The sequence below is a fragment of the Pungitius pungitius genome, chromosome 13, assembly GCF_949316345.1.
Source record: "Pungitius pungitius chromosome 13, fPunPun2.1, whole genome shotgun sequence".
Lineage (NCBI taxonomy): Eukaryota > Metazoa > Chordata > Actinopteri > Perciformes > Gasterosteidae > Pungitius > Pungitius pungitius.
The window spans coordinates 2962043-2979261 of record NC_084912.1 but is presented as its reverse complement, the minus strand read 5'-3'; the positions used below and the strand labels follow the sequence as shown (position 1 = coordinate 2979261).

The following is a 17219-nucleotide window of genomic DNA, read 5'->3' as shown; positions in this document are numbered from 1 at the left end:
ATATATTGTATATTTCTTCTCAACAAAGATAGAACTATTAAGAAAAAGTTAACAAACCAAAGTGGTCTAGGCACCGCTGGGATTTGAACCCAGGATCTCCTGTTTACGAAACAGGCGCTTTGACCAACTAAGCCACAGAGCCTTTATTGACTTGTTGTTCCACCAATATATATTGTATATTTCTACTCAACAAAGATAGAACTATTAAGAAAATGCAGACAACCACAGGGGTCTAGGCACCGCTGGGATTTGAACCCAGGATCTCCTGTTTACTAGACAGGCACTTTGACCAACTAAGCCACAGCGCCTCTCTTGACTTGTTTTTCCACCAATATATATTGTTGAATTATTGTTGAGAAAGTTGGAAATATTTAGAAAATGTAGACAACCACTGGGGTCAAGGCACCGCTGGGATTTGAACCCAGGATCTCCTGTTTACAAGACAGGCACTTTGACCAACTAAGCCATGGAGCCTCTATTGACTTGTTATTCCACCAATATATATTGTATATTTCTTCTCAACAAAGATAGAACTATTAAGAAAAAGTTAACAAACCAAAGTGGTCTAGGCACCGCTGGGATTTGAACCCAGGATCTCCTGTTTACAAGACAGGCACTTTGACCAACTAAGCCACGGAGCCTCTATTTGGTTGTATTTCCAGCAATATATATTGTTTGATTCAATACAGCAAAGTTGGAATTATTAAGAAAATGCTTACAGCTACAAGGTACCGCTGGGATTTGAACAAGATCCCTTTGTTTCAAGACAGACCTTATGACAAGTAATCTTTTTCCAATAACTGGCATTCTCAGTCATAGATGTGGCATTTTGGAATCCTAATGTTTGCTATAAGGAAGGAAGGCCCCGCTGGGATTTGAACCCAGGATCTCCTGTTTACGAAACAGGCGCTTTGACCAACTAAGCCACAGAGCCCTTGTCAGGGATCATAATCTAAAGAAAACCTTTAGTATTGCTACATTTAAAAAATTGGAATTCACAAAAGTATAATTTGATATGTATTAAAGGTGGAATCATTGAAATGAAAAGGACAAGTTCAGAGGTTAAGGCACCGCTGGGATTTGAACTCAGGATCTCCTGTTTACTAGACAGGCACTTTGACCAACTAAGCCACAGCGCCTCTCTTGACTTGTTTTTCCACCGATATATATTGTATATTTCTACTCAACAAAGATAGAACTATTAAGAAAAAGCAGACAACCACAGGGGTCTAGGGACCGCTGGGATTCAAACCCAGGATCTCCTGTTTACTAGACAGGCACTTTGACCAACTAAGCCACGGAGCCTCTATTGACTTGTTATTCCACCAATATATATTGTATATTTCTTCTCAACAAAGATAGAACTATTAAGAAAAAGTTAACAAACCAAAGTGGTCTAGGCACCGCTGGGATTTGAACCCAGGATCTCCTGTTTACTAGACAGGCACTTTGACCAACTAAGCCACAGAGCCTCTATTGACTTGTTATTTCAACAATATATATTGTATATTTCTACTCAACAAAGATAGAACTATTAAGAAAATGCAGACAACCACAGGGGTCTAGGCACCGCTGGGATTTGAACCCAGGATCTCCTGTTTACTAGACAGGCACTTTGACCAACTAAGCCACAGCGCCTCTCTTGACTTGTTTTTCCACCAATATATATTGTTGAATTATTGTTGAGAAAGTTGGAAATATTTAGAAAATGTAGACAACCACTGGGGTCAAGGCACCGCTGGGATTTGAACCCAGGATCTCCTGTTTACAAGACAGGCACTTTGACCAACTAAGCCATGGAGCCTCTATTGACTTGTTATTCCACCAATATATATTGTATATTTCTTCTCAACAAAGATAGAACTATTAAGAAAAAGTTAACAAACCAAAGTGGTCTAGGCACCGCTGGGATTTGAACCCAGGATCTCCTGTTTACAAGACAGGCACTTTGACCAACTAAGCCACAGCGCCGCTATTTCCTTGTTTTTCCACCAATATATATTGTTCATTTCTACTCAACAAAGTTGGAATAATTTAGAAAAAGCAGACAACCACAGGGGTCTAGGCACCGCTGGGATTTGAACCCAGGATCTCCTGTTTACTAGACAGGCACTTTGACCAACTAAGCCACAGCGCCTCTCTTGACTTGTTTTTCCACCGATATATATTGTTGAATTATTGTTGAGAAAGTTGGAAATATTTAGAAAATGTAGACAACCACAGGGGTCAAGGCACCGCTGGGATTTGAACCCAGGATCTCCTGTTTACTAGACAGGCACTTTGACCAACTAAGCCACGGAGCCTCTATTGACTTGTTATTCCACCAATATATATTGTATATTTCTTCTCAACAAAGATAGAACTATTAAGAAAAAGTTAACAAACCAAAGTGGTCTAGGCACTGCTGGGATTTGAACCCAGGATCTCCTGTTTACGAAACAGGCGCTTTGACCAACTAAGCCACAGAGCCTTTATTGACTTGTTATTCCACCAATATATATTGTATATTTCTACTCAACAAAGATAGAACTATTAAGAAAAAGCAGACAACCACAGGGGTCTAGGCACTGCTGGGATTTGAACCCAGGATCTCCTGTTTACAAGACAGGCACTTTGACCAACTAAGCCACGGAGCCTCTATTTGCTTGTATTTCCAGCAATATATATTGTTTGATTCAATACAGCAAAGTTGGAATTATTAAGAAAATGCTTACAGCTACAAGGTACCGCCGGGATTTGAACAAGATCCCTTTGTTTCAAGACAGACCTTATGACAAGTAGTCTTTTTCCAATATCTGGCATTCTCAGTCATAGATGTGGCATTTTGGAATCCTAATGTTTGCTATAAGGAAGGAAGGCCCCGCTGGGATTTGAACCCAGGATCTCCTGTTTACGAAACAGGCGCTTTGACCAACTAAGCCACAGCGCCTCTCTTGACTTGTTTTTCCACCGATATATATTGTTGAATTATTGTTGAGAAAGTTGGAAATATTTAGAAAATGTAGACAACCACAGGGGTCAAGGCACCGCTGGGATTTGAACCCAGGATCTCCTGTTTACTAGACAGGCACTTTGACCAACTAAGCCACGGAGCCTCTATTGACTTGTTATTCCACCAATATAGATTGTATATTTCTTCTCAACAAAGATAGAACTATTAAGAAAAAGTTAACAAACCAAAGTGGTCTAGGCACCGCTGGGATTTGAACCCAGGATCTCCTGTTTACGAAACAGGCGCTTTGACCAACTAAGCCACAGAGCCTTTATTGACTTGTTATTCCACCAATATATATTGTATATTTCTACTCAACAAAGATAGAACTATTAAGAAAAAGCAGACAACCACAGGGGTCTAGGCACCGCTGGGATTTGAACCCAGGATCTCCTGTTTACAAGACAGGCACTTTGACCAACTAAGCCACGGAGCCTCTATTTGCTTGTATTTCCAGCAATATATATTGTTTGATTCAATACAGCAAAGTTGGAATTATTAAGAAAATGCTTACAGCTACAAGGTACCGCCGGGATTTGAACAAGATCCCTTTGTTTCAAGACAGACCTTATGACAAGTAGTCTTTTTCCAATAACTGGCATTCTCAGTCATAGATGTGGCATTTTGGAATCCTAATGTTTGCTATAAGGAAAAAGGCCCCGCTGGGATTTGAACCCAGGATCTCCTGTTTACGAAACAGGCGCTTTGACCAACTAAGCCACAGCGCCTCTCTTGACTTGTTTTTCCACCGATATATATTGTTGAATTATTGTTGAGAAAGTTGGAAATATTTAGAAAATGTAGACAACCACAGGGGTCAAGGCACCGCTGGGATTTGAACCCAGGATCTCCTGTTTACAAGACAGGCACTTTGACCAACTAAGCCACGGAGCCTCTATTTGCTTGTATTTCCAGCAATATATATTGTTTGATTCAATACAGCAAAGTTGGAATTATTGAGAAAATGCTTACAGCTACAAGGTACCGCTGGGATTTGAACAAGATCCCTTTGTTTCAAGACAGACCTTATGACAAGTAGTCTTTTTCCAATAACTGGCAATCTCAGTCATAGATGTGGCATTTTGGAATCCTAATGTTTGCTATAAGGAAGGGAGGCCCCGCTGGGATTTGAACCCAGGATCTCCTGTTTACGAAACAGGCGCTTTGACCAACTAAGCCACAGAGCCCTTGTCAGGGATCATAATCTAAAGAAAACCTTTAGTATTGCTACATTGAAAAAATTGGAATTCACAAAAGTAAAATGTGATATGTATTAAAGGTGGAATCATTGAAATGAAAAGGACAACTTCAGGGGTTAAGGCACCGCTGGGATTCGAACCCAGGATCTCCTGTTTACAAGACAGGCACTTTGACCAACTAAGCCACAGCGCCGCTATTTCCTTGTTTTTCCACCAATATATATTGTTCATTTCTACTCAACAAAGTTGGAATAATTTAGAAAAAGCAGACAACCACAGGGGTCTAGGCACCGCTGGGATTTGAACCCAGGATCTCCTGTTTACGAAACAGGCGCTTTGACCAACTAAGCCACAGCGCCTCTCTTGACTTGTTTTTCCACCGATATATATTGTTGAATTATTGTTGAGAAAGTTGGAAATATTTAGAAAATGTAGACAACCACAGGGGTCAAGGCACCGCTGGGATTTGAACCCAGGATCTCCTGTTTACTAGACAGGCACTTTGACCAACTAAGCCACGGAGCCTCTATTGACTTGTTATTCCACCAATATATATTGTATATTTCTTCTCAACAAAGATAGAACTATTAAGAAAAAGTTAACAAACCAAAGTGGTCTAGGCACCGCTGGGATTTGAACCCAGGATCTCCTGTTTACGAAACAGGCGCTTTGACCAACTAAGCCACAGAGCCTTTATTGACTTGTTGTTCCACCAATATATATTGTATATTTCTACTCAACAAAGATAGAACTATTAAGAAAATGCAGACAACCACAGGGGTCTAGGCACCGCTGGGATTTGAACCCAGGATCTCCTGTTTACTAGACAGGCACTTTGACCAACTAAGCCACAGCGCCTCTCTTGACTTGTTTTTCCACCAATATATATTGTTGAATTATTGTTGAGAAAGTTGGAAATATTTAGAAAATGTAGACAACCACTGGGGTCAAGGCACCGCTGGGATTTGAACCCAGGATCTCCTGTTTACAAGACAGGCACTTTGACCAACTAAGCCATGGAGCCTCTATTGACTTGTTATTCCACCAATATATATTGTATATTTCTTCTCAACAAAGATAGAACTATTAAGAAAAAGTTAACAAACCAAAGTGGTCTAGGCACCGCTGGGATTTGAACCCAGGATCTCCTGTTTACAAGACAGGCACTTTGACCAACTAAGCCACGGAGCCTCTATTTGGTTGTATTTCCAGCAATATATATTGTTTGATTCAATACAGCAAAGTTGGAATTATTAAGAAAATGCTTACAGCTACAAGGTACCGCTGGGATTTGAACAAGATCCCTTTGTTTCAAGACAGACCTTATGACAAGTAATCTTTTTCCAATAACTGGCATTCTCAGTCATAGATGTGGCATTTTGGAATCCTAATGTTTGCTATAAGGAAGGAAGGCCCCGCTGGGATTTGAACCCAGGATCTCCTGTTTACGAAACAGGCGCTTTGACCAACTAAGCCACAGAGCCCTTGTCAGGGATCATAATCTAAAGAAAACCTTTAGTATTGCTACATTTAAAAAATTGGAATTCACAAAAGTATAATTTGATATGTATTAAAGGTGGAATCATTGAAATGAAAAGGACAAGTTCAGAGGTTAAGGCACCGCTGGGATTTGAACTCAGGATCTCCTGTTTACTAGACAGGCACTTTGACCAACTAAGCCACAGCGCCTCTCTTGACTTGTTTTTCCACCGATATATATTGTATATTTCTACTCAACAAAGATAGAACTATTAAGAAAAAGCAGACAACCACAGGGGTCTAGGGACCGCTGGGATTCAAACCCAGGATCTCCTGTTTACTAGACAGGCACTTTGACCAACTAAGCCACGGAGCCTCTATTGACTTGTTATTCCACCAATATATATTGTATATTTCTTCTCAACAAAGATAGAACTATTAAGAAAAAGTTAACAAACCAAAGTGGTCTAGGCACCGCTGGGATTTGAACCCAGGATCTCCTGTTTACTAGACAGGCACTTTGACCAACTAAGCCACAGAGCCTCTATTGACTTGTTATTTCAACAATATATATTGTATATTTCTACTCAACAAAGATAGAACTATTAAGAAAATGCAGACAACCACAGGGGTCTAGGCACCGCTGGGATTTGAACCCAGGATCTCCTGTTTACTAGACAGGCACTTTGACCAACTAAGCCACAGCGCCTCTCTTGACTTGTTTTTCCACCAATATATATTGTTGAATTATTGTTGAGAAAGTTGGAAATATTTAGAAAATGTAGACAACCACTGGGGTCAAGGCACCGCTGGGATTTGAACCCAGGATCTCCTGTTTACAAGACAGGCACTTTGACCAACTAAGCCATGGAGCCTCTATTGACTTGTTATTCCACCAATATATATTGTATATTTCTTCTCAACAAAGATAGAACTATTAAGAAAAAGTTAACAAACCAAAGTGGTCTAGGCACCGCTGGGATTTGAACCCAGGATCTCCTGTTTACAAGACAGGCACTTTGACCAACTAAGCCACGGAGCCTCTATTTGGTTGTATTTCCAGCAATATATATTGTTTGATTCAATACAGCAAAGTTGGAATTATTAAGAAAATGCTTACAGCTACAAGGTACCGCTGGGATTTGAACAAGATCCCTTTGTTTCAAGACAGACCTTATGACAAGTAATCTTTTTCCAATAACTGGCATTCTCAGTCATAGATGTGGCATTTTGGAATCCTAATGTTTGCTATAAGGAAGGAAGGCCCCGCTGGGATTTGAACCCAGGATCTCCTGTTTACGAAACAGGCGCTTTGACCAACTAAGCCACAGAGCCCTTGTCAGGGATCATAATCTAAAGAAAACCTTTAGTATTGCTACATTTAAAAAATTGGAATTCACAAAAGTATAATTTGATATGTATTAAAGGTGGAATCATTGAAATGAAAAGGACAAGTTCAGAGGTTAAGGCACCGCTGGGATTTGAACTCAGGATCTCCTGTTTACTAGACAGGCACTTTGACCAACTAAGCCACAGCGCCTCTCTTGACTTGTTTTTCCACCGATATATATTGTATATTTCTACTCAACAAAGATAGAACTATTAAGAAAAAGCAGACAACCACAGGGGTCTAGGGACCGCTGGGATTCAAACCCAGGATCTCCTGTTTACTAGACAGGCACTTTGACCAACTAAGCCACGGAGCCTCTATTGACTTGTTATTCCACCAATATATATTGTATATTTCTTCTCAACAAAGATAGAACTATTAAGAAAAAGTTAACAAACCAAAGTGGTCTAGGCACCGCTGGGATTTGAACCCAGGATCTCCTGTTTACTAGACAGGCACTTTGACCAACTAAGCCACAGAGCCTCTATTGACTTGTTATTTCAACAATATATATTGTATATTTCTACTCAACAAAGATAGAACTATTAAGAAAATGCAGACAACCACAGGGGTCTAGGCACCGCTGGGATTTGAACCCAGGATCTCCTGTTTACTAGACAGGCACTTTGACCAACTAAGCCACGGAGCCCTTGTCAGGGATCATAATCTAAAGAAAACCTTTAGTATTGCTACATTTAAAAAATTGGAATTCACAAAAGTATAATTTGATATGTATTAAAGGTGGAATCATTGAAATGAAAAGGACAAGTTCAGAGGTTAAGGCACTGCTGGGATTCGAACCGAGGATCTCCTGTTTACAAGACAGGCACTTTGACCAACTAAGCCACAGCGCCTCTATTTCCTTGTTTTTCTACCAATATATATTGTTCATTTCTACTCAACAAAGTTGGAATAATTTAGAAAAAGCAGACAACCACAGGGGTCTAGGCACCGCTGGGATTTGAACCCAGGATCTCCTGTTTACTAGACAGGCACTTTGACCAACTAAGCCACAGCGCCTCTCTTGACTTGTTTTTCCACCGATATATATTGTTGAATTATTGTTGAGAAAGTTGGAAATATTTAGAAAATGTAGACAACCACAGGGGTCAAGGCACCGCTGGGATTTGAACCCAGGATCTCCTGTTTACTAGACAGGCACTTTGACCAACTAAGCCACGGAGCCTCTATTGACTTGTTATTCCACCAATATATATTGTTTGATTCAATACAGCAAAGTTGGAATTATTAAGAAAATGCTTACAGCTACAAGGTACCGCCGGGATTTGAACAAGATCCCTTTGTTTCAAGACAGACCTTATGACAAGTAGTCTTTTTCCAATATCTGGCATTCTCAGTCATAGATGTGGCATTTTGGAATCCTAATGTTTGCTATAAGGAAGGAAGGCCCCGCTGGGATTTGAACCCAGGATCTCCTGTTTACGAAACAGGCGCTTTGACCAACTAAGCCACAGCGCCTCTCTTGACTTGTTTTTCCACCGATATATATTGTTGAATTATTGTTGAGAAAGTTGGAAATATTTAGAAAATGTAGACAACCACAGGGGTCAAGGCACCGCTGGGATTTGAACCCAGGATCTCCTGTTTACTAGACAGGCACTTTGACCAACTAAGCCACGGAGCCTCTATTGACTTGTTATTCCACCAATATAGATTGTATATTTCTTCTCAACAAAGATAGAACTATTAAGAAAAAGTTAACAAACCAAAGTGGTCTAGGCACCGCTGGGATTTGAACCCAGGATCTCCTGTTTACGAAACAGGCGCTTTGACCAACTAAGCCACAGAGCCTTTATTGACTTGTTATTCCACCAATATATATTGTATATTTCTACTCAACAAAGATAGAACTATTAAGAAAAAGCAGACAACCACAGGGGTCTAGGCACCGCTGGGATTTGAACCCAGGATCTCCTGTTTACAAGACAGGCACTTTGACCAACTAAGCCACGGAGCCTCTATTTGCTTGTATTTCCAGCAATATATATTGTTTGATTCAATACAGCAAAGTTGGAATTATTAAGAAAATGCTTACAGCTACAAGGTACCGCCGGGATTTGAACAAGATCCCTTTGTTTCAAGACAGACCTTATGACAAGTAGTCTTTTTCCAATAACTGGCATTCTCAGTCATAGATGTGGCATTTTGGAATCCTAATGTTTGCTATAAGGAAAAAGGCCCCGCTGGGATTTGAACCCAGGATCTCCTGTTTACGAAACAGGCGCTTTGACCAACTAAGCCACAGCGCCTCTCTTGACTTGTTTTTCCACCGATATATATTGTTGAATTATTGTTGAGAAAGTTGGAAATATTTAGAAAATGTAGACAACCACAGGGGTCAAGGCACCGCTGGGATTTGAACCCAGGATCTCCTGTTTACAAGACAGGCACTTTGACCAACTAAGCCACGGAGCCTCTATTTGCTTGTATTTCCAGCAATAAATATTGTTTGATTCAATACAGCAAAGTTGGAATTATTAAGAAAATGCTTACAGCTACAAGGTACCGCCGGGAATTGAACAAGATCCCTTTGTTTCAAGACAGACCTTATGACAAGTAGTCTTTTTCCAATAACTGGCAATCTCAGTCATAGATGTGGCATTTTGGAATCCTAATGTTTGCTATAAGGAAGGGAGGCCCCGCTGGGATTTGAACCCAGGATCTCCTGTTTACGAAACAGGCGCTTTGACCAACTAAGCCACAGAGCCCTTGTCAGGGATCATAATCTAAAGAAAACCTTTAGTATTGCTACATTGAAAAAATTGGAATTCACAAAAGTAAAATGTGATATGTATTAAAGGTGGAATCATTGAAATGAAAAGGACAACTTCAGGGGTTAAGGCACCGCTGGGATTCGAACCCAGGATCTCCTGTTTACAAGACAGGCACTTTGACCAACTAAGCCACAGCGCCGCTATTTCCTTGTTTTTCCACCAATATATATTGTTCATTTCTACTCAACAAAGTTGGAATAATTTAGAAAAAGCAGACAACCACAGGGGTCTAGGCACCGCTGGGATTTGAACCCAGGATCTCCTGTTTACTAGACAGGCACTTTGACCAACTAAGCCACAGCGCCTCTCTTGACTTGTTTTTCCACCGATATATATTGTTGAATTATTGTTGAGAAAGTTGGAAATATTTAGAAAATGTAGACAACCACAGGGGTCAAGGCACCGCTGGGATTTGAACCCAGGATCTCCTGTTTACTAGACAGGCACTTTGACCAACTAAGCCACGGAGCCTCTATTGACTTGTTATTCCACCAATATATATTGTATATTTCTTCTCAACAAAGATAGAACTATTAAGAAAAAGTTAACAAACCAAAGTGGTCTAGGCACCGCTGGGATTTGAACCCAGGATCTCCTGTTTACAAGACAGGCACTTTGACCAACTAAGCCACGGAGCCTCTATTTGGTTGTATTTCCAGCAATATATATTGTTTGATTCAATACAGCAAAGTTGGAATTATTAAGAAAATGCTTACAGCTACAAGGTACCGCTGGGATTTGAACAAGATCCCTTTGTTTCAAGACAGACCTTATGACAAGTAATCTTTTTCCAATAACTGGCATTCTCAGTCATAGATGTGGCATTTTGGAATCCTAATGTTTGCTATAAGGAAGGAAGGCCCCGCTGGGATTTGAACCCAGGATCTCCTGTTTACGAAACAGGCGCTTTGACCAACTAAGCCACAGAGCCCTTGTCAGGGATCATAATCTAAAGAAAACCTTTAGTATTGCTACATTTAAAAAATTGGAATTCACAAAAGTATAATTTGATATGTATTAAAGGTGGAATCATTGAAATGAAAAGGACAAGTTCAGAGGTTAAGGCACCGCTGGGATTTGAACCCAGGATCTCCTGTTTACTAGACAGGCACTTTGACCAACTAAGCCACAGCGCCTCTCTTGACTTGTTTTTCCACCGATATATATTGTTGAATTATTGTTGAGAAAGTTGGAAATATTTAGAAAATGTAGACAACCACAGGGGTCAAGGCACCGCTGGGATTTGAACCCAGGATCTCCTGTTTACAAGACAGGCACTTTGACCAACTAAGCCACGGAGCCTCTATTTGCTTGTATTTCCAGCAATATATATTGTTTGATTCAATACAGCAAAGTTGGAATTATTGAGAAAATGCTTACAGCTACAAGGTACCGCTGGGATTTGAACAAGATCCCTTTGTTTCAAGACAGACCTTATGACAAGTAGTCTTTTTCCAATAACTGGCAATCTCAGTCATAGATGTGGCATTTTGGAATCCTAATGTTTGCTATAAGGAAGGGAGGCCCCGCTGGGATTTGAACCCAGGATCTCCTGTTTACGAAACAGGCGCTTTGACCAACTAAGCCACAGAGCCCTTGTCAGGGATCATAATCTAAAGAAAACCTTTAGTATTGCTACATTGAAAAAATTGGAATTCACAAAAGTAAAATGTGATATGTATTAAAGGTGGAATCATTGAAATGAAAAGGACAACTTCAGGGGTTAAGGCACCGCTGGGATTCGAACCCAGGATCTCCTGTTTACAAGACAGGCACTTTGACCAACTAAGCCACAGCGCCGCTATTTCCTTGTTTTTCCACCAATATATATTGTTCATTTCTACTCAACAAAGTTGGAATAATTTAGAAAAAGCAGACAACCACAGGGGTCTAGGCACCGCTGGGATTTGAACCCAGGATCTCCTGTTTACTAGACAGGCACTTTGACCAACTAAGCCACAGCGCCTCTCTTGACTTGTTTTTCCACCGATATATATTGTTGAATTATTGTTGAGAAAGTTGGAAATATTTAGAAAATGTAGACAACCACAGGGGTCAAGGCACCGCTGGGATTTGAACCCAGGATCTCCTGTTTACTAGACAGGCACTTTGACCAACTAAGCCACGGAGCCTCTATTGACTTGTTATTCCACCAATATATATTGTATATTTCTTCTCAACAAAGATAGAACTATTAAGAAAAAGTTAACAAACCAAAGTGGTCTAGGCACCGCTGGGATTTGAACCCAGGATCTCCTGTTTACAATACAGGCACTTTGACCAACTAAGCCACGGAGCCTCTATTTGGTTGTATTTCCAGCAATATATATTGTTTGATTCAATACAGCAAAGTTGGAATTATTAAGAAAATGCTTACAGCTACAAGGTACCGCTGGGATTTGAACAAGATCCCTTTGTTTCAAGACAGACCTTATGACAAGTAATCTTTTTCCAATAACTGGCATTCTCAGTCATAGATGTGGCATTTTGGAATCCTAATGTTTGCTATAAGGAAGGAAGGCCCCGCTGGGATTTGAACCCAGGATCTCCTGTTTACGAAACAGGCGCTTTGACCAACTAAGCCACAGAGCCCTTGTCAGGGATCATAATCTAAAGAAAACCTTTAGTATTGCTACATTTAAAAAATTGGAATTCACAAAAGTATAATTTGATATGTATTAAAGGTGGAATCATTGAAATGAAAAGGACAAGTTCAGAGGTTAAGGCACCGCTGGGATTTGAACCCAGGATCTCCTGTTTACTAGACAGGCACTTTGACCAACTAAGCCACAGCGCCTCTCTTGACTTGTTTTTCCACCGATATATATTGTTGAATTATTGTTGAGAAAGTTGGAAATATTTAGAAAATGTAGACAACCACAGGGGTCAAGGCACCGCTGGGATTTGAACCCAGGATCTCCTGTTTACAAGACAGGCACTTTGACCAACTAAGCCACGGAGCCTCTATTTGCTTGTATTTCCAGCAATATATATTGTTTGATTCAATACAGCAAAGTTGGAATTATTGAGAAAATGCTTACAGCTACAAGGTACCGCTGGGATTTGAACAAGATCCCTTTGTTTCAAGACAGACCTTATGACAAGTAGTCTTTTTCCAATAACTGGCAATCTCAGTCATAGATGTGGCATTTTGGAATCCTAATGTTTGCTATAAGGAAGGGAGGCCCCGCTGGGATTTGAACACAGGATCTCCTGTTTACGAAACAGGCGCTTTGACCAACTAAGCCACAGAGCCCTTGTCAGGGATCATAATCTAAAGAAAACCTTTAGTATTGCTACATTAAAAAAATTGGAATTCACAAAAGTAAAATGTGATATGTATTAAAGGTGGAATCATTGAAATGAAAAGGACAACTTCAGGGGTTAAGGCACCGCTGGGATTCGAACCCAGGATCTCCTGTTTACAAGACAGGCACTTTGACCAACTAAGCCACAGCGCCGCTATTTCCTTGTTTTTCCACCAATATATATTGTTCATTTCTACTCAACAAAGTTGGAATAATTTAGAAAAAGCAGACAACCACAGGGGTCTAGGCACCGCTGGGATTTGAACCCAGGATCTCCTGTTTACTAGACAGGCACTTTGACCAACTAAGCCACAGCGCCTCTCTTGACTTGTTTTTCCACCGATATATATTGTTGAATTATTGTTGAGAAAGTTGGAAATATTTAGAAAATGTAGACAACCACAGGGGTCAAGGCACCGCTGGGATTTGAACCCAGGATCTCCTGTTTACTAGACAGGCACTTTGACCAACTAAGCCACGGAGCCTCTATTGACTTGTTATTCCACCAATATATATTGTATATTTCTTCTCAACAAAGATAGAACTATTAAGAAAAAGTTAACAAACCAAAGTGGTCTAGGCACCGCTGGGATTTGAACCCAGGATCTCCTGTTTACAAGACAGGCACTTTGACCAACTAAGCCACGGAGCCTCTATTTGGTTGTATTTCCAGCAATATATATTGTTTGATTCAATACAGCAAAGTTGGAATTATTAAGAAAATGCTTACAGCTACAAGGTACCGCTGGGATTTGAACAAGATCCCTTTGTTTCAAGACAGACCTTATGACAAGTAATCTTTTTCCAATAACTGGCATTCTCAGTCATAGATGTGGCATTTTGGAATCCTAATGTTTGCTATAAGGAAGGAAGGCCCCGCTGGGATTTGAACCCAGGATCTCCTGTTTACGAAACAGGCGCTTTGACCAACTAAGCCACAGAGCCCTTGTCAGGGATCATAATCTAAAGAAAACCTTTAGTATTGCTACATTTAAAAAATTGGAATTCACAAAAGTATAATTTGATATGTATTAAAGGTGGAATCATTGAAATGAAAAGGACAAGTTCAGAGGTTAAGGCACTGCTGGGATTCGAACCCAGGATCTCCTGTTTACAAGACAGGCACTTTGACCAACTAAGCCACAGCGCCTCTATTTCCTTGTTTTTCCACCAATATATATTGTTCATTTCTACTCAACAAAGTTGGAATAATTTAGAAAAAGCAGACAACCACAGGGGTCTAGGCACCGCTGGGATTTGAACCCAGGATCTCCTGTTTACTAGACAGGCACTTTGACCAACTAAGCCACAGCGCCTCTCTTGACTTGTTTTTCCACCGATATATATTGTTGAATTATTGTTGAGAAAGTTGGAAATATTTAGAAAATGTAGACAACCACAGGGGTCAAGGCACCGCTGGGATTTGAACCCAGGATCTCCTGTTTACAAGACAGGCACTTTGACCAACTAAGCCACGGAGCCTCTATTTGCTTGTATTTCCAGCAATATATATTGTTTGATTCAATACAGCAAAGTTGGAATTATTGAGAAAATGCTTACAGCTACAAGGTACCGCTGGGATTTGAACAAGATCCCTTTGTTTCAAGACAGACCTTATGACAAGTAGTCTTTTTCCAATAACTGGCAATCTCAGTCATAGATGTGGCATTTTGGAATCCTAATGTTTGCTATAAGGAAGGGAGGCCCCGCTGGGATTTGAACCCAGGATCTCCTGTTTACGAAACAGGCGCTTTGACCAACTAAGCCACAGAGCCCTTGTCAGGGATCATAATCTAAAGAAAACCTTTAGTATTGCTACATTAAAAAAATTGGAATTCACAAAAGTAAAATGTGATATGTATTAAAGGTGGAATCATTGAAATGAAAAGGACAACTTCAGGGGTTAAGGCACCGCTGGGATTCGAACCCAGGATCTCCTGTTTACAAGACAGGCACTTTGACCAACTAAGCCACAGCGCCGCTATTTCCTTGTTTTTCCACCAATATATATTGTTCATTTCTACTCAACAAAGTTGGAATAATTTAGAAAAAGCAGACAACAACAGGGGTCTAGGCACCGCTGGGATTTGAACCCAGGATCTCCTGTTTACTAGACAGGCACTTTGACCAACTAAGCCACAGCGCCTCTCTTGACTTGTTTTTCCACCGATATATATTGTTGAATTATTGTTGAGAAAGTTGGAAATATTTAGAAAATGTAGACAACCACAGGCGTCAAGGCACTGCTGGGATTTGAACCCAGGATCTCCTGTTTACAAGACAGGCACTTTGACCAACTAAGCCACGGAGCCTCTATTTGCTTGTATTTCCAGCAATATATATTGTTTGATTCAATACAGCAAAGTTGGAATTATTGAGAAAATGCTTACAGCTACAAGGTACCGCTGGGATTTGAACAAGATCCCTTTGTTTCAAGACAGACCTTATGACAAGTAGTCTTTTTCCAATAACTGGCAATCTCAGTCATAGATGTGGCATTTTGGAATCCTAATGTTTGCTATAAGGAAGGGAGGCCCCGCTGGGATTTGAACCCAGGATCTCCTGTTTACAAAACAGGCGCTTTGACCAACTAAGCCACAGAGCCCTTGTCAGGGATCATAATCTAAAGAAAACCTTTAGTATTGCTACATTGAAAAAATTGGAATTCACAAAAGTAAAATGTGATATGTATTAAAGGTGGAATCATTGAAATGAAAAGGACAACTTCAGGGGTTAAGGCACCGCTGGGATTCGAACCCAGGATCTCCTGTTTACAAGACAGGCACTTTGACCAACTAAGCCACAGCGCCACTATTTCCTTGTTTTTCCACCAATATATATTGTTCATTTCTACTCAACAAAGTTGGAATAATTTAGAAAAAGCAGACAACCACAGGGGTCTAGGCACCGCTGGGATTTGAACCCAGGATCTCCTGTTTACTAGACAGGCACTTTGACCAACTAAGCCACAGCGCCTCTCTTGACTTGTTTTTCCACCGATATATATTGTTGAAGTATTGTTGAGAAAGTTGGAAATATTTAGAAAATGTAGACAACCACAGGGGTCAAGGCACCGCTGGGATTTGAACCCAGGATCTCCTGTTTACTAGACAGGCACTTTGACCAACTAAGCCACGGAGCCTCTATTGACTTGTTATTCCACCAATATATATTGTATATTTCTTCTCAACAAAGATAGAACTATTAAGAAAAAGTTAACAATCCAAAGTGGTCTAGGCACCGCTGGGATTTGAACCCAGGATCTCCTGTTTACTAGACAGGCACTTTGACCAACTAAGCCACAGCGCCTCTCTTGACTTGTTTTTCCACCAATATATATTGTTGAATTATTGTTGAGAAAGTTGGAAATATTTAGAAAATGTAGACAACCACTGGGGTCAAGGCACCGCTGGGATTTGAACCCAGGATCTCCTGTTTACAAGACAGGCACTTTGACCAACTAAGCCACGGAGCCTCTATTGACTTGTTATTCCACCAATATATATTGTATATTTCTACTCAACAAAGATAGAACTATTAAGAAAAAGCAGACAACCACAGGGGTCTAGGCACCGCTGGGATTTGAACCCAGGATCTCCTGTTTACAAGACAGGCACTTTGACCAACTAAGCCACGGAGCCTCTATTTGGTTGTATTTCCAGCAATATATATTGTTTGATTCAATACAGCAAAGTTGGAATTATTAAGAAAATGCTTACAGCTACAAGGTACCGCTGGGATTTGAACAAGATCCCTTTGTTTCAAGACAGACCTTATGACAAGTAATCTTTTTCCAATAACTGGCATTCTCAGTCATAGATGTGGCATTTTGGAATCCTAATGTTTGCTATAAGGAAGGAAGGCCCCGCTGGGATTTGAACCCAGGATCTCCTGTTTACGAAACAGGCGCTTTGACCAACTAAGCCACAGAGCCCTTGTCAGGGATCATAATCTAAAGAAAACCTTTAGTATTGCTACATTTAAAAAATTGGAATTCACAAAAGTATAATTTGATATGTATTAAAGGTGGAATCATTGAAATGAAAAGGACAAGTT

At 40.3% G+C, this 17219-nt stretch overlaps 87 non-coding genes across 87 annotated transcripts; all 87 read right to left on the bottom strand.

Moving 5' to 3' along the window:
- Positions 1-68: 68 nt before the first annotated feature.
- trnat-cgu (transfer RNA threonine (anticodon CGU)) lies at positions 69-142 on the bottom strand. Its single transcript has one exon. It is a non-coding gene; the product is annotated as a tRNA-Thr (tRNA).
- Positions 143-234: 92 nt separating this feature from the next.
- trnat-agu (transfer RNA threonine (anticodon AGU)) lies at positions 235-308 on the bottom strand. Its single transcript has one exon. It is a non-coding gene; the product is annotated as a tRNA-Thr (tRNA).
- Positions 309-400: 92 nt separating this feature from the next.
- On the bottom strand, positions 401-474 carry trnat-ugu (transfer RNA threonine (anticodon UGU)). Its single transcript has one exon. It is a non-coding gene; the product is annotated as a tRNA-Thr (tRNA).
- A 93-nt stretch (positions 475-567) lies between these two features.
- trnat-ugu (transfer RNA threonine (anticodon UGU)) lies at positions 568-641 on the bottom strand. The gene has a single exon. It is a non-coding gene; the product is annotated as a tRNA-Thr (tRNA).
- A 219-nt stretch (positions 642-860) lies between these two features.
- Positions 861-934, bottom strand: trnat-cgu (transfer RNA threonine (anticodon CGU)). The gene has a single exon. It is a non-coding gene; the product is annotated as a tRNA-Thr (tRNA).
- A 131-nt stretch (positions 935-1065) lies between these two features.
- trnat-agu (transfer RNA threonine (anticodon AGU)) lies at positions 1066-1139 on the bottom strand. The gene has a single exon. It is a non-coding gene; the product is annotated as a tRNA-Thr (tRNA).
- A 92-nt stretch (positions 1140-1231) lies between these two features.
- Positions 1232-1305, bottom strand: trnat-agu (transfer RNA threonine (anticodon AGU)). Its single transcript has one exon. It is a non-coding gene; the product is annotated as a tRNA-Thr (tRNA).
- A 93-nt stretch (positions 1306-1398) lies between these two features.
- trnat-agu (transfer RNA threonine (anticodon AGU)) lies at positions 1399-1472 on the bottom strand. The gene has a single exon. It is a non-coding gene; the product is annotated as a tRNA-Thr (tRNA).
- Positions 1473-1564: 92 nt separating this feature from the next.
- trnat-agu (transfer RNA threonine (anticodon AGU)) lies at positions 1565-1638 on the bottom strand. The gene has a single exon. It is a non-coding gene; the product is annotated as a tRNA-Thr (tRNA).
- A 92-nt stretch (positions 1639-1730) lies between these two features.
- On the bottom strand, positions 1731-1804 carry trnat-ugu (transfer RNA threonine (anticodon UGU)). The gene has a single exon. It is a non-coding gene; the product is annotated as a tRNA-Thr (tRNA).
- A 93-nt stretch (positions 1805-1897) lies between these two features.
- On the bottom strand, positions 1898-1971 carry trnat-ugu (transfer RNA threonine (anticodon UGU)). Its single transcript has one exon. It is a non-coding gene; the product is annotated as a tRNA-Thr (tRNA).
- Positions 1972-2063: 92 nt separating this feature from the next.
- On the bottom strand, positions 2064-2137 carry trnat-agu (transfer RNA threonine (anticodon AGU)). The gene has a single exon. It is a non-coding gene; the product is annotated as a tRNA-Thr (tRNA).
- A 92-nt stretch (positions 2138-2229) lies between these two features.
- trnat-agu (transfer RNA threonine (anticodon AGU)) lies at positions 2230-2303 on the bottom strand. The gene has a single exon. It is a non-coding gene; the product is annotated as a tRNA-Thr (tRNA).
- Positions 2304-2396: 93 nt separating this feature from the next.
- On the bottom strand, positions 2397-2470 carry trnat-cgu (transfer RNA threonine (anticodon CGU)). Its single transcript has one exon. It is a non-coding gene; the product is annotated as a tRNA-Thr (tRNA).
- A 92-nt stretch (positions 2471-2562) lies between these two features.
- trnat-ugu (transfer RNA threonine (anticodon UGU)) lies at positions 2563-2636 on the bottom strand. Its single transcript has one exon. It is a non-coding gene; the product is annotated as a tRNA-Thr (tRNA).
- A 219-nt stretch (positions 2637-2855) lies between these two features.
- trnat-cgu (transfer RNA threonine (anticodon CGU)) lies at positions 2856-2929 on the bottom strand. Its single transcript has one exon. It is a non-coding gene; the product is annotated as a tRNA-Thr (tRNA).
- A 92-nt stretch (positions 2930-3021) lies between these two features.
- Positions 3022-3095, bottom strand: trnat-agu (transfer RNA threonine (anticodon AGU)). The gene has a single exon. It is a non-coding gene; the product is annotated as a tRNA-Thr (tRNA).
- A 93-nt stretch (positions 3096-3188) lies between these two features.
- trnat-cgu (transfer RNA threonine (anticodon CGU)) lies at positions 3189-3262 on the bottom strand. Its single transcript has one exon. It is a non-coding gene; the product is annotated as a tRNA-Thr (tRNA).
- Positions 3263-3354: 92 nt separating this feature from the next.
- Positions 3355-3428, bottom strand: trnat-ugu (transfer RNA threonine (anticodon UGU)). Its single transcript has one exon. It is a non-coding gene; the product is annotated as a tRNA-Thr (tRNA).
- Positions 3429-3646: 218 nt separating this feature from the next.
- On the bottom strand, positions 3647-3720 carry trnat-cgu (transfer RNA threonine (anticodon CGU)). The gene has a single exon. It is a non-coding gene; the product is annotated as a tRNA-Thr (tRNA).
- Positions 3721-3812: 92 nt separating this feature from the next.
- On the bottom strand, positions 3813-3886 carry trnat-ugu (transfer RNA threonine (anticodon UGU)). Its single transcript has one exon. It is a non-coding gene; the product is annotated as a tRNA-Thr (tRNA).
- A 219-nt stretch (positions 3887-4105) lies between these two features.
- Positions 4106-4179, bottom strand: trnat-cgu (transfer RNA threonine (anticodon CGU)). The gene has a single exon. It is a non-coding gene; the product is annotated as a tRNA-Thr (tRNA).
- Positions 4180-4310: 131 nt separating this feature from the next.
- On the bottom strand, positions 4311-4384 carry trnat-ugu (transfer RNA threonine (anticodon UGU)). Its single transcript has one exon. It is a non-coding gene; the product is annotated as a tRNA-Thr (tRNA).
- Positions 4385-4476: 92 nt separating this feature from the next.
- On the bottom strand, positions 4477-4550 carry trnat-cgu (transfer RNA threonine (anticodon CGU)). Its single transcript has one exon. It is a non-coding gene; the product is annotated as a tRNA-Thr (tRNA).
- Positions 4551-4642: 92 nt separating this feature from the next.
- Positions 4643-4716, bottom strand: trnat-agu (transfer RNA threonine (anticodon AGU)). Its single transcript has one exon. It is a non-coding gene; the product is annotated as a tRNA-Thr (tRNA).
- A 93-nt stretch (positions 4717-4809) lies between these two features.
- trnat-cgu (transfer RNA threonine (anticodon CGU)) lies at positions 4810-4883 on the bottom strand. The gene has a single exon. It is a non-coding gene; the product is annotated as a tRNA-Thr (tRNA).
- Positions 4884-4975: 92 nt separating this feature from the next.
- On the bottom strand, positions 4976-5049 carry trnat-agu (transfer RNA threonine (anticodon AGU)). Its single transcript has one exon. It is a non-coding gene; the product is annotated as a tRNA-Thr (tRNA).
- Positions 5050-5141: 92 nt separating this feature from the next.
- trnat-ugu (transfer RNA threonine (anticodon UGU)) lies at positions 5142-5215 on the bottom strand. The gene has a single exon. It is a non-coding gene; the product is annotated as a tRNA-Thr (tRNA).
- A 93-nt stretch (positions 5216-5308) lies between these two features.
- Positions 5309-5382, bottom strand: trnat-ugu (transfer RNA threonine (anticodon UGU)). Its single transcript has one exon. It is a non-coding gene; the product is annotated as a tRNA-Thr (tRNA).
- Positions 5383-5601: 219 nt separating this feature from the next.
- Positions 5602-5675, bottom strand: trnat-cgu (transfer RNA threonine (anticodon CGU)). The gene has a single exon. It is a non-coding gene; the product is annotated as a tRNA-Thr (tRNA).
- Positions 5676-5806: 131 nt separating this feature from the next.
- On the bottom strand, positions 5807-5880 carry trnat-agu (transfer RNA threonine (anticodon AGU)). Its single transcript has one exon. It is a non-coding gene; the product is annotated as a tRNA-Thr (tRNA).
- Positions 5881-5972: 92 nt separating this feature from the next.
- On the bottom strand, positions 5973-6046 carry trnat-agu (transfer RNA threonine (anticodon AGU)). The gene has a single exon. It is a non-coding gene; the product is annotated as a tRNA-Thr (tRNA).
- Positions 6047-6139: 93 nt separating this feature from the next.
- On the bottom strand, positions 6140-6213 carry trnat-agu (transfer RNA threonine (anticodon AGU)). Its single transcript has one exon. It is a non-coding gene; the product is annotated as a tRNA-Thr (tRNA).
- Positions 6214-6305: 92 nt separating this feature from the next.
- Positions 6306-6379, bottom strand: trnat-agu (transfer RNA threonine (anticodon AGU)). Its single transcript has one exon. It is a non-coding gene; the product is annotated as a tRNA-Thr (tRNA).
- Positions 6380-6471: 92 nt separating this feature from the next.
- On the bottom strand, positions 6472-6545 carry trnat-ugu (transfer RNA threonine (anticodon UGU)). The gene has a single exon. It is a non-coding gene; the product is annotated as a tRNA-Thr (tRNA).
- A 93-nt stretch (positions 6546-6638) lies between these two features.
- trnat-ugu (transfer RNA threonine (anticodon UGU)) lies at positions 6639-6712 on the bottom strand. The gene has a single exon. It is a non-coding gene; the product is annotated as a tRNA-Thr (tRNA).
- A 219-nt stretch (positions 6713-6931) lies between these two features.
- Positions 6932-7005, bottom strand: trnat-cgu (transfer RNA threonine (anticodon CGU)). Its single transcript has one exon. It is a non-coding gene; the product is annotated as a tRNA-Thr (tRNA).
- Positions 7006-7136: 131 nt separating this feature from the next.
- Positions 7137-7210, bottom strand: trnat-agu (transfer RNA threonine (anticodon AGU)). Its single transcript has one exon. It is a non-coding gene; the product is annotated as a tRNA-Thr (tRNA).
- A 92-nt stretch (positions 7211-7302) lies between these two features.
- trnat-agu (transfer RNA threonine (anticodon AGU)) lies at positions 7303-7376 on the bottom strand. The gene has a single exon. It is a non-coding gene; the product is annotated as a tRNA-Thr (tRNA).
- A 93-nt stretch (positions 7377-7469) lies between these two features.
- trnat-agu (transfer RNA threonine (anticodon AGU)) lies at positions 7470-7543 on the bottom strand. The gene has a single exon. It is a non-coding gene; the product is annotated as a tRNA-Thr (tRNA).
- A 92-nt stretch (positions 7544-7635) lies between these two features.
- Positions 7636-7709, bottom strand: trnat-agu (transfer RNA threonine (anticodon AGU)). Its single transcript has one exon. It is a non-coding gene; the product is annotated as a tRNA-Thr (tRNA).
- Positions 7710-7840: 131 nt separating this feature from the next.
- On the bottom strand, positions 7841-7914 carry trnat-ugu (transfer RNA threonine (anticodon UGU)). The gene has a single exon. It is a non-coding gene; the product is annotated as a tRNA-Thr (tRNA).
- Positions 7915-8006: 92 nt separating this feature from the next.
- trnat-agu (transfer RNA threonine (anticodon AGU)) lies at positions 8007-8080 on the bottom strand. Its single transcript has one exon. It is a non-coding gene; the product is annotated as a tRNA-Thr (tRNA).
- Positions 8081-8172: 92 nt separating this feature from the next.
- On the bottom strand, positions 8173-8246 carry trnat-agu (transfer RNA threonine (anticodon AGU)). The gene has a single exon. It is a non-coding gene; the product is annotated as a tRNA-Thr (tRNA).
- A 219-nt stretch (positions 8247-8465) lies between these two features.
- Positions 8466-8539, bottom strand: trnat-cgu (transfer RNA threonine (anticodon CGU)). Its single transcript has one exon. It is a non-coding gene; the product is annotated as a tRNA-Thr (tRNA).
- A 92-nt stretch (positions 8540-8631) lies between these two features.
- On the bottom strand, positions 8632-8705 carry trnat-agu (transfer RNA threonine (anticodon AGU)). The gene has a single exon. It is a non-coding gene; the product is annotated as a tRNA-Thr (tRNA).
- Positions 8706-8798: 93 nt separating this feature from the next.
- On the bottom strand, positions 8799-8872 carry trnat-cgu (transfer RNA threonine (anticodon CGU)). The gene has a single exon. It is a non-coding gene; the product is annotated as a tRNA-Thr (tRNA).
- A 92-nt stretch (positions 8873-8964) lies between these two features.
- Positions 8965-9038, bottom strand: trnat-ugu (transfer RNA threonine (anticodon UGU)). Its single transcript has one exon. It is a non-coding gene; the product is annotated as a tRNA-Thr (tRNA).
- A 218-nt stretch (positions 9039-9256) lies between these two features.
- On the bottom strand, positions 9257-9330 carry trnat-cgu (transfer RNA threonine (anticodon CGU)). The gene has a single exon. It is a non-coding gene; the product is annotated as a tRNA-Thr (tRNA).
- Positions 9331-9422: 92 nt separating this feature from the next.
- On the bottom strand, positions 9423-9496 carry trnat-ugu (transfer RNA threonine (anticodon UGU)). Its single transcript has one exon. It is a non-coding gene; the product is annotated as a tRNA-Thr (tRNA).
- Positions 9497-9715: 219 nt separating this feature from the next.
- Positions 9716-9789, bottom strand: trnat-cgu (transfer RNA threonine (anticodon CGU)). The gene has a single exon. It is a non-coding gene; the product is annotated as a tRNA-Thr (tRNA).
- Positions 9790-9920: 131 nt separating this feature from the next.
- On the bottom strand, positions 9921-9994 carry trnat-ugu (transfer RNA threonine (anticodon UGU)). Its single transcript has one exon. It is a non-coding gene; the product is annotated as a tRNA-Thr (tRNA).
- Positions 9995-10086: 92 nt separating this feature from the next.
- Positions 10087-10160, bottom strand: trnat-agu (transfer RNA threonine (anticodon AGU)). The gene has a single exon. It is a non-coding gene; the product is annotated as a tRNA-Thr (tRNA).
- A 92-nt stretch (positions 10161-10252) lies between these two features.
- On the bottom strand, positions 10253-10326 carry trnat-agu (transfer RNA threonine (anticodon AGU)). Its single transcript has one exon. It is a non-coding gene; the product is annotated as a tRNA-Thr (tRNA).
- Positions 10327-10419: 93 nt separating this feature from the next.
- On the bottom strand, positions 10420-10493 carry trnat-ugu (transfer RNA threonine (anticodon UGU)). Its single transcript has one exon. It is a non-coding gene; the product is annotated as a tRNA-Thr (tRNA).
- Positions 10494-10712: 219 nt separating this feature from the next.
- trnat-cgu (transfer RNA threonine (anticodon CGU)) lies at positions 10713-10786 on the bottom strand. The gene has a single exon. It is a non-coding gene; the product is annotated as a tRNA-Thr (tRNA).
- A 131-nt stretch (positions 10787-10917) lies between these two features.
- On the bottom strand, positions 10918-10991 carry trnat-agu (transfer RNA threonine (anticodon AGU)). The gene has a single exon. It is a non-coding gene; the product is annotated as a tRNA-Thr (tRNA).
- A 92-nt stretch (positions 10992-11083) lies between these two features.
- On the bottom strand, positions 11084-11157 carry trnat-ugu (transfer RNA threonine (anticodon UGU)). The gene has a single exon. It is a non-coding gene; the product is annotated as a tRNA-Thr (tRNA).
- A 219-nt stretch (positions 11158-11376) lies between these two features.
- Positions 11377-11450, bottom strand: trnat-cgu (transfer RNA threonine (anticodon CGU)). The gene has a single exon. It is a non-coding gene; the product is annotated as a tRNA-Thr (tRNA).
- Positions 11451-11581: 131 nt separating this feature from the next.
- On the bottom strand, positions 11582-11655 carry trnat-ugu (transfer RNA threonine (anticodon UGU)). The gene has a single exon. It is a non-coding gene; the product is annotated as a tRNA-Thr (tRNA).
- Positions 11656-11747: 92 nt separating this feature from the next.
- On the bottom strand, positions 11748-11821 carry trnat-agu (transfer RNA threonine (anticodon AGU)). Its single transcript has one exon. It is a non-coding gene; the product is annotated as a tRNA-Thr (tRNA).
- A 92-nt stretch (positions 11822-11913) lies between these two features.
- Positions 11914-11987, bottom strand: trnat-agu (transfer RNA threonine (anticodon AGU)). The gene has a single exon. It is a non-coding gene; the product is annotated as a tRNA-Thr (tRNA).
- Positions 11988-12080: 93 nt separating this feature from the next.
- On the bottom strand, positions 12081-12154 carry trnat-ugu (transfer RNA threonine (anticodon UGU)). The gene has a single exon. It is a non-coding gene; the product is annotated as a tRNA-Thr (tRNA).
- A 219-nt stretch (positions 12155-12373) lies between these two features.
- On the bottom strand, positions 12374-12447 carry trnat-cgu (transfer RNA threonine (anticodon CGU)). The gene has a single exon. It is a non-coding gene; the product is annotated as a tRNA-Thr (tRNA).
- Positions 12448-12578: 131 nt separating this feature from the next.
- Positions 12579-12652, bottom strand: trnat-agu (transfer RNA threonine (anticodon AGU)). The gene has a single exon. It is a non-coding gene; the product is annotated as a tRNA-Thr (tRNA).
- Positions 12653-12744: 92 nt separating this feature from the next.
- On the bottom strand, positions 12745-12818 carry trnat-ugu (transfer RNA threonine (anticodon UGU)). Its single transcript has one exon. It is a non-coding gene; the product is annotated as a tRNA-Thr (tRNA).
- Positions 12819-13037: 219 nt separating this feature from the next.
- On the bottom strand, positions 13038-13111 carry trnat-cgu (transfer RNA threonine (anticodon CGU)). The gene has a single exon. It is a non-coding gene; the product is annotated as a tRNA-Thr (tRNA).
- Positions 13112-13242: 131 nt separating this feature from the next.
- Positions 13243-13316, bottom strand: trnat-ugu (transfer RNA threonine (anticodon UGU)). The gene has a single exon. It is a non-coding gene; the product is annotated as a tRNA-Thr (tRNA).
- A 92-nt stretch (positions 13317-13408) lies between these two features.
- trnat-agu (transfer RNA threonine (anticodon AGU)) lies at positions 13409-13482 on the bottom strand. The gene has a single exon. It is a non-coding gene; the product is annotated as a tRNA-Thr (tRNA).
- A 92-nt stretch (positions 13483-13574) lies between these two features.
- trnat-agu (transfer RNA threonine (anticodon AGU)) lies at positions 13575-13648 on the bottom strand. Its single transcript has one exon. It is a non-coding gene; the product is annotated as a tRNA-Thr (tRNA).
- A 93-nt stretch (positions 13649-13741) lies between these two features.
- On the bottom strand, positions 13742-13815 carry trnat-ugu (transfer RNA threonine (anticodon UGU)). The gene has a single exon. It is a non-coding gene; the product is annotated as a tRNA-Thr (tRNA).
- A 219-nt stretch (positions 13816-14034) lies between these two features.
- Positions 14035-14108, bottom strand: trnat-cgu (transfer RNA threonine (anticodon CGU)). Its single transcript has one exon. It is a non-coding gene; the product is annotated as a tRNA-Thr (tRNA).
- Positions 14109-14239: 131 nt separating this feature from the next.
- trnat-ugu (transfer RNA threonine (anticodon UGU)) lies at positions 14240-14313 on the bottom strand. Its single transcript has one exon. It is a non-coding gene; the product is annotated as a tRNA-Thr (tRNA).
- A 92-nt stretch (positions 14314-14405) lies between these two features.
- Positions 14406-14479, bottom strand: trnat-agu (transfer RNA threonine (anticodon AGU)). Its single transcript has one exon. It is a non-coding gene; the product is annotated as a tRNA-Thr (tRNA).
- Positions 14480-14571: 92 nt separating this feature from the next.
- trnat-ugu (transfer RNA threonine (anticodon UGU)) lies at positions 14572-14645 on the bottom strand. Its single transcript has one exon. It is a non-coding gene; the product is annotated as a tRNA-Thr (tRNA).
- A 219-nt stretch (positions 14646-14864) lies between these two features.
- trnat-cgu (transfer RNA threonine (anticodon CGU)) lies at positions 14865-14938 on the bottom strand. The gene has a single exon. It is a non-coding gene; the product is annotated as a tRNA-Thr (tRNA).
- A 131-nt stretch (positions 14939-15069) lies between these two features.
- Positions 15070-15143, bottom strand: trnat-ugu (transfer RNA threonine (anticodon UGU)). The gene has a single exon. It is a non-coding gene; the product is annotated as a tRNA-Thr (tRNA).
- A 92-nt stretch (positions 15144-15235) lies between these two features.
- trnat-agu (transfer RNA threonine (anticodon AGU)) lies at positions 15236-15309 on the bottom strand. The gene has a single exon. It is a non-coding gene; the product is annotated as a tRNA-Thr (tRNA).
- Positions 15310-15401: 92 nt separating this feature from the next.
- trnat-ugu (transfer RNA threonine (anticodon UGU)) lies at positions 15402-15475 on the bottom strand. The gene has a single exon. It is a non-coding gene; the product is annotated as a tRNA-Thr (tRNA).
- Positions 15476-15694: 219 nt separating this feature from the next.
- trnat-ugu (transfer RNA threonine (anticodon UGU)) lies at positions 15695-15768 on the bottom strand. The gene has a single exon. It is a non-coding gene; the product is annotated as a tRNA-Thr (tRNA).
- A 131-nt stretch (positions 15769-15899) lies between these two features.
- Positions 15900-15973, bottom strand: trnat-ugu (transfer RNA threonine (anticodon UGU)). The gene has a single exon. It is a non-coding gene; the product is annotated as a tRNA-Thr (tRNA).
- A 92-nt stretch (positions 15974-16065) lies between these two features.
- trnat-agu (transfer RNA threonine (anticodon AGU)) lies at positions 16066-16139 on the bottom strand. Its single transcript has one exon. It is a non-coding gene; the product is annotated as a tRNA-Thr (tRNA).
- Positions 16140-16231: 92 nt separating this feature from the next.
- Positions 16232-16305, bottom strand: trnat-agu (transfer RNA threonine (anticodon AGU)). The gene has a single exon. It is a non-coding gene; the product is annotated as a tRNA-Thr (tRNA).
- A 93-nt stretch (positions 16306-16398) lies between these two features.
- On the bottom strand, positions 16399-16472 carry trnat-agu (transfer RNA threonine (anticodon AGU)). The gene has a single exon. It is a non-coding gene; the product is annotated as a tRNA-Thr (tRNA).
- Positions 16473-16564: 92 nt separating this feature from the next.
- Positions 16565-16638, bottom strand: trnat-ugu (transfer RNA threonine (anticodon UGU)). The gene has a single exon. It is a non-coding gene; the product is annotated as a tRNA-Thr (tRNA).
- Positions 16639-16730: 92 nt separating this feature from the next.
- On the bottom strand, positions 16731-16804 carry trnat-ugu (transfer RNA threonine (anticodon UGU)). The gene has a single exon. It is a non-coding gene; the product is annotated as a tRNA-Thr (tRNA).
- A 219-nt stretch (positions 16805-17023) lies between these two features.
- Positions 17024-17097, bottom strand: trnat-cgu (transfer RNA threonine (anticodon CGU)). The gene has a single exon. It is a non-coding gene; the product is annotated as a tRNA-Thr (tRNA).
- Between the last annotated feature and the right edge of the window lie 122 nt (positions 17098-17219).